Source organism: Cygnus olor, chromosome 18 (assembly GCF_009769625.2).
Source record: "Cygnus olor isolate bCygOlo1 chromosome 18, bCygOlo1.pri.v2, whole genome shotgun sequence".
In the NCBI taxonomy this organism is placed as follows: Eukaryota; Metazoa; Chordata; class Aves; order Anseriformes; family Anatidae; genus Cygnus; species Cygnus olor.
In genome coordinates, this window is record NC_049186.1 from 4,228,392 (window position 1) to 4,242,884 (window position 14,493).

The 14,493-nt window shown below is 44.8% G+C and overlaps 2 long non-coding RNA genes across 2 annotated transcripts; both read left to right on the forward strand.

Moving 5' to 3' along the window:
- Nucleotides 1-5,422, forward strand: LOC121056807. The gene is made up of 3 exons (XR_005813503.1): nt 1-126; nt 218-461; nt 1,365-5,422. It is a non-coding gene; the product is annotated as an uncharacterized LOC121056807 (long non-coding RNA).
- Nucleotides 5,423-7,209: 1,787 nt separating this feature from the next.
- Nucleotides 7,210-8,268, forward strand: LOC121056808. Its single transcript, XR_005813504.1, has 2 exons — nt 7,210-7,543; nt 7,639-8,268. It is a non-coding gene; the product is annotated as an uncharacterized LOC121056808 (long non-coding RNA).
- The last annotated feature ends 6,225 nt before the right edge of the window (nt 8,269-14,493 follow it).

Sequence of the window (14,493 nt, forward strand, 5' to 3'; positions counted from 1 at the left end):
GGCACAGCTGAGGCTTTCTTAGGCACACAGGGATTTGCAATACAAAAGAGAGGCACAGAAGGAGAGGGGGCTGCTTCGTTTGAACTAGAAGCCAGGATTTGATTTTATTTATTTATTTATTTTTAGGTAAGTAGTGTTTTTATTGCTGGTTCTAAAGCAGTATCAGAGAAGTTTTAGAAGCCTGTTTTCTGGTCCTGTCCTATGCTTCCTTCTTTAGCTTAGTGAGACCTTCCAGTAATCAAACGCCCTGTAGCACCAGGACAGAAGTACTGATAGAGAAAAGCTGGCTTGCTGCCTCCTTAGGGCTGGCTGTGGTGCTTATGTGGCAGAATCTGATCAGAGAGGTATGTGAAGCTCCACTGCTCTATTCCAGCAGAGACCTGGTCTCAGGGAAACAACCCAGCTCTGTATGTCAACCTGCCACACTGAATGATGTGTGGAGCCCGAGCTCGTATGGGCAGGTAGGCAATGGGTTTTTGAAGCTGAATTAGTTATGAGTGATGGGACAGGAGGCCTTAAGTTGTGCCTGGAGAGGTTTAGGTTGGATATGAGAAAAAAATTCTTCACTGAAAGGGTTGTGAAATATTGGAACAGGCTGCCCAGGGAAGTAGCTGAGTCCCTATCCCTGGAGGTCTTCAAAAAATATGTAGAAGTAGAACTGAGTGACATGGCTTAATGGTGGACTTGGCAGTGCTAGGTTAAAGGCTGGGCTGTGTGACCTTAGAGGTCTCTTCCAACCTGAATGATTCTATAATGCTCTGTCAATGCAATGTGACCCTGGAAAGAGAGGGAGAGCTAATAGCTGCAGTCCCTGAGATGTTTGGGAAAGGCAGCGAGCAAAGGTGCTCTTCCTCCCTGATGGAGGCTTATTGCAGTGTTGCTGGGTGAAGGAAGGTGTTGTACTCTCTGCACATCTCTGGCAAATCCAGCAGCCAGAAGGGCTCTGAGCCTAAGTCATGCTTACCCTGAGAGCAGCCTCTATCCACCTAGCAAGAGAATAAGGTGACTTAGCACCTTCTGCAGCTCTGCTTTGCTTTTGCTAAAGCCAAGCACCCTGCATCTTGCATGGTGGTACTCATCCACTTCCTGACAGAGCACTCTTTGTTTGTGGCTCTCCTTTGTCTAACAGGCGTCTAAATTAGTCCCTGAGGTCACTTTACCCTTTTCAACTATGCTGCAAGCCTGGGATCAAAAAAGCAGGTAAATGCAGTGCCAGTACAGCAAGACATTTTGTCATGAAGTTTTCCCTGAAGTTTATCTTGGGAATGTATTTCCTTGGCAGCAAGATCAGTTTGTAAGAGTCGGAAGACGTAACTCTGTTCTTTGTTAGCTTTTCTCTCCCTGCTTTGTTGTTTCCTTTGCAGCAAAACAGGACATGCCATCAAGACCACAAGAGCAAGTGTTGTCTCTGAGGTGCTTCAGTTTTCTGCATCTAACCGCAGCCAGAGCTACCTTTAACACCATCAAAGAGCCTGGCCAGCTGGGGAGAAAGGAAAGGGGTGTGGGTGCTGTGAGGTTCTTCACAGCTGGGGGAAAAGAAAATACCAGAGGCTATTAGAAGGAAATCTGTACTTAATACCCTGTGGGCTCGAGTGGTTTAACTTCTTACTTTTTTATATCTGTGAAAGAAAGTGTAAAAGACTTTTAAATGGTGGATTTTATAGTGGTTTGCATTAATATTTAACAGGAAAACCCTTGTTTGCATATTGATATTTGATTGTGTAACGCTATAAATGTTTTTATTAATATGTGTTCCCATTCTTGGCTTGAGATATTGCTTTCCACCCCTCTTGGCTTCTGAGCTAATTAGAGAGGGAACCCATGGTGTGTTTAAAAAACAAGTGAAAACCAACAGCCCTTCTTTAAGAGAATGGAGAAAGATACTGGGACATTAACAAAGCATGGGAAGAAGCATTTTAGAGGGTGTTAAAGCAGTAGTAATAGGCTAGGGCCAGCAAGGAAGATCATAAAATTAATGTAGGACTTATATGGCTAGAAAGAAATTGAAGAGGTGATTTGATCCATGTGTCTGCTATGAAAAATAATCTGATATACCTGAATCTAGACCATCCCAAGAGTTAAGTGCTTGCCAAACCTGTTCCTGAAGGCTCCATCTGATGGCATAATCCACACAGTCTGTTCTAAAGCTGAACTTTCCTTGTAACTGGTCTCACCTGACGCTATGCCAAAAATGCAATACGTGACTAGGTGTGACAGGCAAGGCAGCTTCTCTGGGGAATATCAGTGGTATGGTTTGGCCCAGAATGGGGAACCTTGAGGACACTGCTGCCTGAGAGGAGGCAAACTCATAACAAACCCTCTGTAGAGTTGGTAGCAATGCAAGAGTTATGAAAAGGAAAGTATTGATGTTCAATTTGCATTTAATAAGAAAATATAAATCCTAAAACTGTCTGGAGTGGAGCAGATAAATGAGTTGTGGAGGAGCTTGATGTGGTCAGAGTCAAGGGACAGACTGATTCTATAGTAGACATCATAGTGAGAAAGGGGATGTGCTCCCGTGGCTGGACAATGAAAAACAAACTGACAGCTGTGCTCTTACATCTCATTGGCAGTGTTTGAATCTCTGGAGCTTTCTATATGTATGTATGGACACATGTGGATGCAGATGCACGCTCCACCTTCCACCCTGAGCCTATTCCTATCAAATATTCATCAGAGGAAGATTTTCATCTGTACACTTTATATTATTCAAGCTTAGGAGTATTTTGTCTTGCCTACAGGATTTAGATACCAGGGATAAAACAGAAGCCTCTTTAATTTTCTACACTTAGGATTTCTGCTTCATTAAAAATTCTTTTGAAGATTAGTCTTAATGATAGATCTTTAACTTGGAGTCTTTCTCCCAGGAAAAATATGCTCACAGCAGAAAACAGATGAACCCACTCCCGAGAAATCTCTGCAGTTTGACCATCAGCCATGGGTGGATAACATAGGTAGAGCTCTTTCTTTTCAACTTTTGCCTTACTCCAAAGGGCCTGCACTTAACCCCAGTGTGTAATAGATTGCTGCTGCTTCCATGTGTTCCCCCAGGATTAAAAAAGGAGTGTTCTCCTCGGAGTAATTCCTTCTGATGCACTGAAACAGAACAGAGAATCCTGAGCCAGTTTGAACTAAGTTTTAAACTGTTAATATTCAGTACTTGTTTTTACATGCCAAAACTTGATTTTTGTTATAGAACCTGACTTTTCAGAGACTGCAAAGCACCTAATGCTCAGCTTAGATGCTAAGAATGCTTCCCTTCCTCTGAAAGGCAGGTGTGCTATTCATTGCCATAAAACTTGAATTTAGATCTAGGGTCAGGCAATAGATGGTCCCAAATTTACTGAGAAACATGATGCTACTTTTGGCATTTTATAAAGGAGCATGCAGAGATTTTGGAGAGGTTAAACTCAGCTATCATGTTTGATTACTTGTTAGCAAACAAACCAGGATGTTGGGCATAAAGGACAACAGTTATAGTAGCCATGTACACAAAGGGTTCAGATTTTGTCACTTCTCATGCTCTTCTTTGCCAAAAGAGTATCATTGGGTGAGTGATATATAACCTTGTGCACAGCTTCCTCTCTACTGAAGTTGGTAGAGTAAGGCTGCGTTATATCGGTTACTGGTACTCGTTAACAAAAATCCCAACTGAGACAGGCTTGGTTCTGAACACAGCCTGGGCTGTCTGATTCCCAAGGACATAGACTTTGGCTGGCACTGGGGATGGTGCTTGGCATCTTCCTTTTCATTTGCTTTCTTTAAAAAATAAATAAATCACTATTTCTGGCTTCTGGGGGAAACAAATCTGAAGCACATCACTCTCTGATAGGAAACAGATGGATAATTACATTGCTGCTTTTTCAAAAATCACTTGCCATAAGGACCCCCCGGGAAAGATGGGCAGACTTGCTTTACAGACTGCTCTGAGGAGCTCTTGGGTTATTGTTAGTGCTTAGCAAAATTTCTCTAACTTTATCCGCCTATGTTGGAGTCTGCTGTGATTATATCCCACTGGTTTTGCATTATCAAATCTTACTCTACTTTAGTAGAAGCATTAAAAAGATATAAGCTAGTCAAGTGTTCTTAATATTCAGTAGTTAAAGCAGACTGACGTGTGGTTCTTTTTTTTTTGATCTGAAGAAAATGAAAGCTATTAGAGCAATGTTTATTTTAAGCTACAAGCAAAAGGTATGAGCTTAGATGCTCCTAAGCTATCTGTCTGCACATCTTGTGGACAAGCTCCAGGAAGACAAAGAGCTCTGAGCCTCAGTGGTTGTCATTAAATCTCCCCTCATAATGTGCCTACCCTACCTGTGTATTTGTCTGAGGTTTGGGAGCTGGTGTTCTGAATATATGTGTATATGTACTAAGAGTTGTCCAGTTTTTCTGTAACTCTCTGTGCAGTAGATTTTTTTTGGTACCAAGATCTTGGCATGAAAGAAGAGTTAAATTCTCATAGTGGCAGGGAAAAAAAATCCATGAGCACACCGCAGAGGTCCTCCTTTGTGAGCAACATTTCAAGTTGTGCTGCTGAGAGCTGATGACAAGCTGATGTGGTAATGCCCAAAAGCTGCCAAAGCTTCACACAGGCAGGCTCCTGCCATGGAAGAGCTCCAAAAGCTCCTTGCCTTTGTCTCTTGATCAGAGCTAACCGGAGGTGAACAGCACCACACAGCTGCCGTGTATGCCATGGGCCAATTAGTGAATGGAGATAGCAAAGTGCCCCAGGTGAAGCTAGCCTTTCAATGAGGATGAAATCTAGAGTGAAATAAAAAGATTAAACAGGTGGTATAAAAAATAGTTTAGGCAGGACTCATCTTGTTGACCATCAGATGTCTGCAGTGGAGAATCAGAGGTACATCAGAGGTGGTCAGCCAGGCTGCTTTTGGCACCTGCAGATTTGCAGGATGCTTGCAGTAGAAGATCCCTGGGAGCTGGATGTCTCCTGCAGAAGAAAACACAGCATCCCCTGCCCGTGCAGCACAGACTCTCTAAAGCCTTGGCAGTAGAGCTGGAAGCACCCCAGCACCACTGGGATGTGTGGGAGGGGGTGAAAACAATGAAGCAGCTTCTGATGGTTTAATTTCCATTAGGTCTTTCATGAAAGGACTTCAGTATGCTTTACATTGAGATTGGAAGAGACTGTTGTTAATTAAATAATTAGCTGTTTAAAATGTATTTATTAAGGCTTAACAGCCAGGCCACAGATATGTATCAGTTACAGAGCCACAATATCAGCAATAAATGTTTTTCACCCCATAATCAAATATGGTTTAATTAGGCAATGCTGGGAGAACAGTTGCAATAAATAGTGGGTAATACTTGCCTTTATAATTGAGATTTAATCAGCCAACTCTTGTATGTTCATTGAATAATTGATTATTCTGCGCATTTATCAAGGATTAAAAACTCAGTGGTAGACATGCAAATCTTGTATTAAATACATCTGAAATTCTCAAATACCATTTAATGCATATTAATGTTCTGATTCAATCTAAATGGCAAACACATTGGAGATATCGCATCTGATGTAGGCTGTTTTATTGCTGTTTATCGCTTTTTTCTAAATTTAACTGTTTGTTTGTTGCTTTAGAAGTAGTTGTAGGAGATGGACAGAAACATAGGAAGGGGAAGTGAAATGGAGATAGCTTGCTCATTCCAGGAACGTGCAAGATGCCATCCAGGATGGGACAGCAGCAAATATTTTTACGTTGGCTGCCAGTGAGCAGACTAAACCAACTGAAGCAGCCAAACAGATTGGAAGTGGTAACTCTCCCCACAATGTTTTAGTGTTTGTTGCGTACAACAAGCATGTAAAATGTCCATGCATAGTCTTTGTAGCTCCTAAAAAAAAAAAAAAAAAAAGCATGTGGGTGAACAGTGCTGGGGTTATCCGAGAACCAGCACAAAGTGTGTCCCACTGGCTAGCTGCAGCTTTTGCTGCAAAGCCTGGGAGAAACAAACAACCCTGGGGCTGCCAGTGGACACTTTGTCCAAGAAAATCAAGTTTTCTTACTGAAGGCATGTTAGACTCTTTTTTTTTTGTGCTGAACTTTAAGGATGGAGTAAGAACGAGAAGGAACATAAAATTGTGGTTACTGGTGGCAGCTCATTTCTGTAGTGAGAGGAGTGCCAGATTAACACCCCAATTAAAAGTGGAAGCAAAACTTAAACCAAGAGTAGGGCACAAGCCTGCACCTTGGTGAATCCCCTTTTGCTTTTATATCTTGTGCAGCTCGTAGAGTGTCACAGTCAGGGCTGGAAGCACAGGAGGTGCCTCAGCTTCTGGGAAGCAAACTGATTTGTCACAAGCGTGGAACACCGCAAGCGTATAGGTTCTGTAAAAGCTTAGCTGTTAGTGGCAGAGCACTGGGAACAACAGGTTAGTATTTAATTCCTCTGCCGTCAAAGGCTCAGACATCGATGATACATGCTGGACAGTGAGGGCAGGAGCAAGTGTGTAGCCTGAAGATCTCAGGGCGAGGCCAGTATGCAAGGTTGATTTCTGTGTTACCAGTTGTGTTTGTGGCATCAGTGCTCGTCAGCAAAAAGAACAAACAAACAAAAAAAAACTTGTAGACTCCAAAACATTTTCAAGTGGGGCGAGACTCTTGATTAGTGAAGTGAAACTGATAAAGGTAGCGTATGTTCCTTCCATCTTCTGCAGTCATGCTGGAGAGCATGTCCTCTACATCTGCCCTCTGAGCCCCATGTCCACAGCCTGAGAACCACTTTTCCAAATTTAAGACTAATGAACCAAATGGCTGCTGTGCATGTAGACTGCCAGCTTTATTTTCTGCTTTGTGAACCATTCCTTGCTAGCTACAACTTGAACACAAGAGGGTGGTATTTCTTCAGGAATTTGTTGCGGGGAGAACGGGCTTGTAGAGAAATGTGCTCAATGGGAGAAAATAACCATATTTTGTTTTCTTAAAAATTGGTAATGCCAGCCTTGCTCTTGTTTGGCATTTGTTACCTGCAGCAGGGCTGTGGTCCAGTGCTGGGTGCACACTGGGACATGCTGTTTGAGCTACTGCTCATCCCTGAGCAAACCTGCTGCCTGGGATGCTACAGAACCACTTAATCTGACCAACAGCAACTTTTTTCAGGGTTTCCCTCCTGAGGACCCTTTCCTTTGTCTACTTCCCGAGGTGCAAGCCGTTGCTGTGTCTCTGGGGGCTGTGGCCATTCCTTCCGTGCGTGAGTCTCATTTGTGGTGCACAAATGCCTGGGTGCCTATTGCTGACTGCACTGCCTTGAAGTGCTTGGGAAGTACAGAGGAGAAGCTGTTTCAGCCCCAGGCAGGGATTACGGTTCCTGATTGCCTATGGAGCAGTGTTGAGAGAAGAACTGTCTTCAGGATCAGCATATCCTGTTCTTGCAGATCAGCTCTCGCTTTCCCCAGGCCAGTCTCACCTGCAGCGTGCTGGTTTGGGGATGTAGATCTCAGAGGTTGGGGGCACTGGTGGCTCTGCTGCTGAATTCTGGCCAATTTCCCAAACTGGAGAGAGGATTTGGGCAAGTCCCCATGTCAGCAAGGGTAATGCTAACTCTCTCCCTGCTCTGTACACTGTCAGGCAGATGTGGATTTGGGATCATCTCCCTGACTTGCCATTTGCCTCCTCTGTCTCATAGCTGTGCCCTGGACCAGGCAGCGTCTCAGCCTCTGGCAGCAGCATGGTGATGAGCTGAATCTCTGAAATGACAGGCCCTCAGAGAGGCTGCTGGATGCCTTGCTGGATATGTAATCCCTGTGCTTGGAACCCGCATGAGACAATGCAAAGCGAATTGCTGCAGACTAAATATATGGTCAGGATGTGTTGGGAGTTGGCAGTGCAGCTGGTTGGGGTAGCCAGGGAAGGAGGAGGGAAATGGTCAGCTTTCTCTTTCTATTGCACTGGATGATGCTCGGGGTCCTTTAAAAGACTTTAACATGGTTTTGGAAAGGAAGAGCCGGAGGAGACTCAGCCACAAAAAGCTGGATGGAGGCTGAAGGGCGCAACGTGCCTGGGAACTGTGAGAAGGGATCAGCAGCCAGCTCTGATCAGAGGATGAATTTGGGAGCAGATTGTTTCACAGCAGCTCAGAGCAGGGCTCTGGCACCTCCTATGAACTGGGGGGAGATGGACTTCTGCTGTGACCCACTCCATGATCACAGCTCACACGTGATCCTTTGTATGAGCTGTGCCGCATGCGGGCAGCTGGCTGAGGCATGGGTTGTCCTTCTGAGAAGAACACAACCAAAATAAAGATCAGTTGTCTTGCCTGGTTTACTGTAACTAATTGCTAATGTTGTTGCAGTGGAAAGGAGACCTTAAACCTGAATCGGAGCTTTGTATTTTAATTGACTTACTTTTATATTTCACCTGGCTCACTTAGAAATTAGAATGGACTTTGCTTTTTTCTGTTCATAATCATTTTCTGGCCCTTTGCCCAGACCAGAAGAGCCCCAAGCTCTCCCATATTGAATGCTGGCTGAAGTTGAGGCCAAACTGTACTGTACAACTGTATCAAGTGTTCTGCTTTGAATAAGGAGACAGCTGTAATGATGACTGACCTGTTCTTTTACTGTTCCTCAAACTGGAAAATCCAACATAACACTTGAAAATCTTCATTTTTGTTATTGGGTAGCACTTCTTATGGTAAGTAATGATAAAAAGGGAAATTAAGAATTCTTATGAGTATTTTGAAGACAAACACCCACCTGAACATTTTGGTTCTGCAACATTTGAGAAGATGTGTCACATGTTGAATGATGTCTAAATGTTGAAGTGGCTTCTCCAGCTGAGCACCCTGCCTGTAGGCAGTGGTGGCAAAGGAGATCCCCCGTGAGTTGTGCTGGTTGTACTCATCCTTTTCCTGTTAAGTGAAGAAAGTGCTTTGGCTCAGAGCTTATTCACGAAACGAACCTGTGTTTGATCACCTTTGTCCTCACCCTGCAGGTAGAGAGGGTATGTCAACAGATCATATTTTAGAGCTTCAAAGGTAATGTGCAGCTTCTGGAGCACTGCTCAGCTGCCTAATAAGTTCCCTGTAAAGATCACTTTGTTTGCTAGGCATTTATCCATCCTGGAAAAAGGCTTGTGGGACACTCCCTGCTCAAATCCACACCATCCATAGGCACAGCAACTCCACTGCCAAACCCTCTATAGAAGGAGAAAGCAGGCAGGTAAATCATGCTCCACCTGGTGCAGCAAGGGCATGGAAACAACTGTGTATGATCAGCAGGCAAACTGTAGTGATAGTCCTAAAACACCATGGGTCAGCTGGTCTAAGTCACCTCTTCTAAAGTCCCTGGAGCTGTGCAGCCTTCCATCACCTGAGACTTGAGTTCTGTGTTCAGATGAAACATTCCCAAGGTGGCCCTGCTCTGGCTCTGCTGCCGGCTGACCCGGACTTTTTCCTAAGCAGATCTCGCTATCTCAAAATCAGTAGGCATGTATGCCTCCTTCTGCTGTGGAGTCTGAGGGCACCGCCTTCTGTGCTGACAGCTCTTCCCTGCCCCTTTGTGGGGCTGCAGGCAGGACCTGGGGCACAAAGGACCTTGTGTGCTGGCTAGCTGCCCATAAGATGGGGGCTGTGCTGTGCTGGGAGCTGTGTGGCTCAGCAAACTGGTAAAGTGTGCTGTAGGTGAGGTGGTAATAGCAGCGATTGCGATGTTCCTTATGTTACAGCTTTCATTAGGCTATCAGTCTGTTTATCTATAGCTCAATGTATTAGCCTGTTGGAGCATATTGAGTAACCAGTTATAAATGGTAGGCTTTGCTGATGTTGGCATTTCTGGTGTTGAAATCTTATGCTAGTGCTATTCTGCTCATGTTGATGCATGTTCACATGTGTGGTTTGGTCTCCCTCACACACACAAGTTTAACTTCTGAAGGAGGGACACCTCCTGTGTAAATATGCACTGTGCTTAAAATGAATGTGTTTTTACAGGGCTGTTTCCCTTTCATAAGTGAACAGGACCATGCTTGCAGCCATAAATAATCTTACACCTTTCTTTCTTGTTTGCAGCCTCCCTGTGTAGGATAGAAATAATAAACAGATATGTTATCTCCCTAAATGGCTAAGGGAGCAACAAGAAGGCTTCAAAACCATTAAAAAATATAATGCCTTGATCCTATTTTTTAAGCAAAGCTGCTAAATAATGAGCCCTCCTTGCTGTTCATGGTACAGTACCTAGACATGCCATAAAGCAATTCCAGCTTCAGCCAGTAGTTTAGGGTATATAGTAGTTTACTGTTCTTTTGCTGTTTTTATCTGACAGTGATGGATCAACCCAGGAAGACCAGGGAGCAGGGGGAAAGGGGATTAAGATCTTAGCCTCACCAGCTTCTCCTGCGTTTTGTCCCCATGGGCAAGTGCTGATGAGCATTCCCCGTTTTGTTTCTACTCTGATTAAACTAAGAAACCAAACCAAAGGATGCAGGAGAAAAGGGTTAAAGGATTAGGAGATGGTCTTTGAACTGCCATGTGGCAAGGTAATGAGGCATGAATTATTAAAATTATTTCAATTATAACTGGCAGCCACACGGACTGCTTTTGCATTGCCTTTCTTTCTGTAAGAAGACAGATTTGCTACTGCTCGTGGTTTCTTGGAAAAGAGACGCTCGTCCAGAAACGTTAGGTGTACACACAATGTAATTTGGGCTAAACTGCATTTGTGGTTAGATAAATTGAAGTGTCAATGAAATGGGCATGGTTCAGCAGCAAGACAATTACTGCTTGAAAACCTATGGGGATGGATTGCTGTCATGTTGATGGAAGGCCGTAGGTATTAGTGGCCTCCAATACCTGTATCAGAACAGTGAGCTGTAAGGCAATGGTCATACATCGCTAATGATAATTAAACAGCTTTTGGCTTTGGGAAGCGATGGAAGAAGCAGTATTTTCATACTCTATATTCTTCTGTGCATAGCTTGCTCAACATCTGAGCTTCGGGTGCACTGAATGCAGATTTGTAGACAGTGCTCGGACTACTTGTGCTTTTCTGCTGGGAAGTCAGGCATCATACTGCTAGCTGCCTTTTCCATATTTCTTTGTGATGTAAGTGCCTGTAGAAATGTAAATATTACCAGGCGCAGCTCCATCTAGCGACTGCTAAGAACTTTGCACTTTGCCTGTGTTTTGGGTCAGAATGGACAATGATCTGAGGTCTCGGCTCCTTTGGCCACAAAACCCAATCATCACGAGTAAGGCTTGCAAGGTTTGCTACAGAAGAAAAATGTAGAGATGATCTGGTGAAATCAGAACTTGATGAATGTTTCAGAATGATTTGTTTAATGGGTTTTAATTTATTTTTGGTACTTGTCAATTGCAGGTGGGGTGAGTGGGCAGGGAAGAAGTAAATCTATCAGGGGCTCAGATCACAGTGAAATCAGAGGTATCCTGAAGCTGTAGCTCTAGCAGTTTAGCCGAACTGTTCCTTTCCGCTACTCTTCTCCATACCAAGACTGTGCTTGTCCTCAGAATTCATCCACGCTCCATCCTGAAAGATGACAGTTGAAGGCTATTGCCATGTGAATGTATCTCGGTGCTTTTTACTTTCTGTACTTTTTATCTTAATAGAGAGAGAAAGCAAAAAAGTAGCATTACAGGTTGACTTTGGCACACACAGATGAACTCATCAGGAAAGGAGCAGTGGGCAGCACTGGATGCAGTTAATAGATTGAAGCTCTGACCCCATTGCAACCACGAAGTTTGTGGGGGAGCATCTGATGTATGGGGCAGCCAAGAGTGGACAAGACAGTAGCACAAAAACCTGAGCGAAAATTAATCCTTCAGGCAAGGAAACAGTTGCATGAAGGCAGCCGCCATGCCAGACTGCCAAGCCTGGAAGGGGAGCAGGGCTGCGGGCCAGGCTGGGAGCTCGCTGGGCGAGCATTGAATGGGAAACCTCTGCGGGGTCCGGCTGGGGCCATTGTTCACAGTCACGGCAGGCAGCCTTCAGCCCCGCTCCTCTCGGAAATATGAGTTATTAAAATGTAACAACAGCAGGAAGGCGCTTGCACTAGGGCTTACACAATATCCCTTTTATAGTTCCTGGTTTTTTCCCCCCTCCTTGGAGCGGAGCCGCTTTCCTTAGGCCACGGGTGAGAGGAGGGTTTGTTCGTGCCGTGACCCTGCCAGCAGGTGACCATTTCTGCAGCTACTCTGCCGAGTTTCCCTCTGCAGCCTGGGTGGAAATGGAGGCCAGGCTCCCCCTGGGGTTTCTGGATGACAGCTTTTTCCAATCTGTTCAGCGCAACCTCATCTCAGGAGCTGAGGAGAGGTGTGGGGGGATGAGGAAGGAGCAGGCATTCCTTGCTGCTACATTCACGTAGTTCCTGGCACCGGCCAGCTCAGCAAGCTCCTCCTGAAACCGCTCCAGACTCTGAAATCATTTCTATTAGGAAACCATTCATGCTCTAGCTAGAGACCTAGGTGACTCTTTAAAGCCCCAAATTGCTAAAACGCTGTCAGCGGTCAGGAGTCTGACGCTGCCTGGCTTACTTTGGCAGAGCCGTGGCTGGGCTGCAGTGAGACCCGAGTCCTCTGCTCTCAGGCAGTGCTGTCCCCACACAATTTTGTGCTTCCTGCTGGGTAGTACAGAGCTGGAATCCAGCTCTATTTTTTTAGTTACCCTTAATGCTATCCCTGTCCCCCTCTCTGTGACAAAGGCTGTTTTTTGCAGCGTGGCTTTGCTTGCTCACTTCATCACCAGTGCTGCCATCACAGCTCTGCAAGATAGGGACTGTGTGCAGAGCATCAGTGTCAGTGCTGAAATAATAAAAATGGCCAGTTTGTCAAGTTGAGGGAATCTTCAAGGTGAAAGTAGATATTTAGACTCCAAGGGACTGCCACTTGTGGGGACGTGGAGGACCTGGTGCCTGACAAACCTCCTGCTGCCTGTGGCACTGGTGCGCGCTCCCTCCGCCCTCCTTCTCAGCTCTGTTTTCAAGTCCCCCTGTGGGATGGATGTGTTAGCCCAGTCATGCTGTTACCTGCTGAACTGCAGCGGGCTTGTTTCAGTGCGTAAATTACCTCTCTGCTTGTCTCGCTCAAGTGATGATTCATTTTGATTGATCAGCTCTGAGCTGGGCGTGAAGGCAGCTCGGGCTGCTTCATTGCTGGCACTGCTGTGCTCTGGATGAAGCTGGGTTTTACCCTTTAAAGCCACTGCGTGTTGCAGCTCCTCTGCCTGGTGATTTGCTCCTGTCACTGTTAATTGGAAAAATCCCTTAGGCCTTTCTGGAGCTTTCTATCAGTTTTTGTACCCAGCTAGTTTGGAAATTTGGACTAAGTGTGAGCTTAGGGCTTGCTCATTGTATGAGGTGGCTGGAAATGAGTGTACTGGTTCTGAGAGGTCGGTCTGTCTGCCTTAAGTCTTGTGTGGGAATTTTAGTCTCTGCTAGCAGACGGCAAAACATCCTTTTAAATTCAAGAGTAAATGTATAGATGGAAGATAAAGAGCAATGGAAAACAAAGCTGTGCAAGTGTAAGAACAGTATAACAAATAATTGTTAGCAAGCATGGAGGACACAAGATGTAAGTGATGGATAATGCTGGGTGACAGTATATCACAGAGAAGCCTGCACCAGTTTCCAGGAACACTGAGAGTAATATGTGTAATAATGGTCCAGGACTACAATTCCAGCCCTAGGTTAAAAACGCTGCTGTCTGTAGCTCTTTTGTGTGTCCATTTCCCCACCTGTGAAGCTGTATAATAGTAATTTCCTCCCAGAAGAGCTGCAAATGCTGGCTAGAAGTTACAGTATGTTATAGCATTAAGGAAACGGTGGCTATTATTAATCACTCCTTATATTTTTTTCAACATTCTGCATAAATAAATTTTGTTTTGGTTTTTAAAACTTGGAATCCATGGCTGGACCAAATTAGAGCTGGAAGCTGAGAGGTGCAAGGAAAGACATCCAAAATGCTGCTCAGTTTGCTCTGTATGGGACAGAACTGCTGAGGCTGCATCACTTGCAGCTCTCGAGCCTGGTGCCAGCATACAGAATTCCCTCCTTACAGCTTTTCCATTTTGCGTGCCAAGTATCCAGCTCCTCAGTCTGTTATAAATCTTCCCTAATTCTGTAATTGCTTTGGTAGTGATTATAGGCAGACTCTTGTTGATCCTTCTGTGGTTTTCCTTTATCCACATTTTATGTGGGCTTTTTTTATTGTTGTTGATTCTTTTTTCCAGTTCCTTTTCTCCCTTTTTCCAGTTCTAGCAGGCCCCATGGCTCCAGTCCAGTGTCTTCCCTCCAAGCGACAGGCAGAGCCCCTCTACATCTGGGTCTGCCTTTCCAGTACGAGCCTTCGGGGGAAGGGGCACCTTGTGCCTCTTCTACGCTCACAAGTATGGGAAGCAAACATGTAAGTTCATGCTTTTAAGAACACGCTCTGAATCAAACTGGGAGCAGCATTCAGCGATGGATTTAGAAGTTGTGGCAGGCAGACAATTAAGCATAGCTTTAAGCATGATTGTACCGTTCTCTAAATACCTGT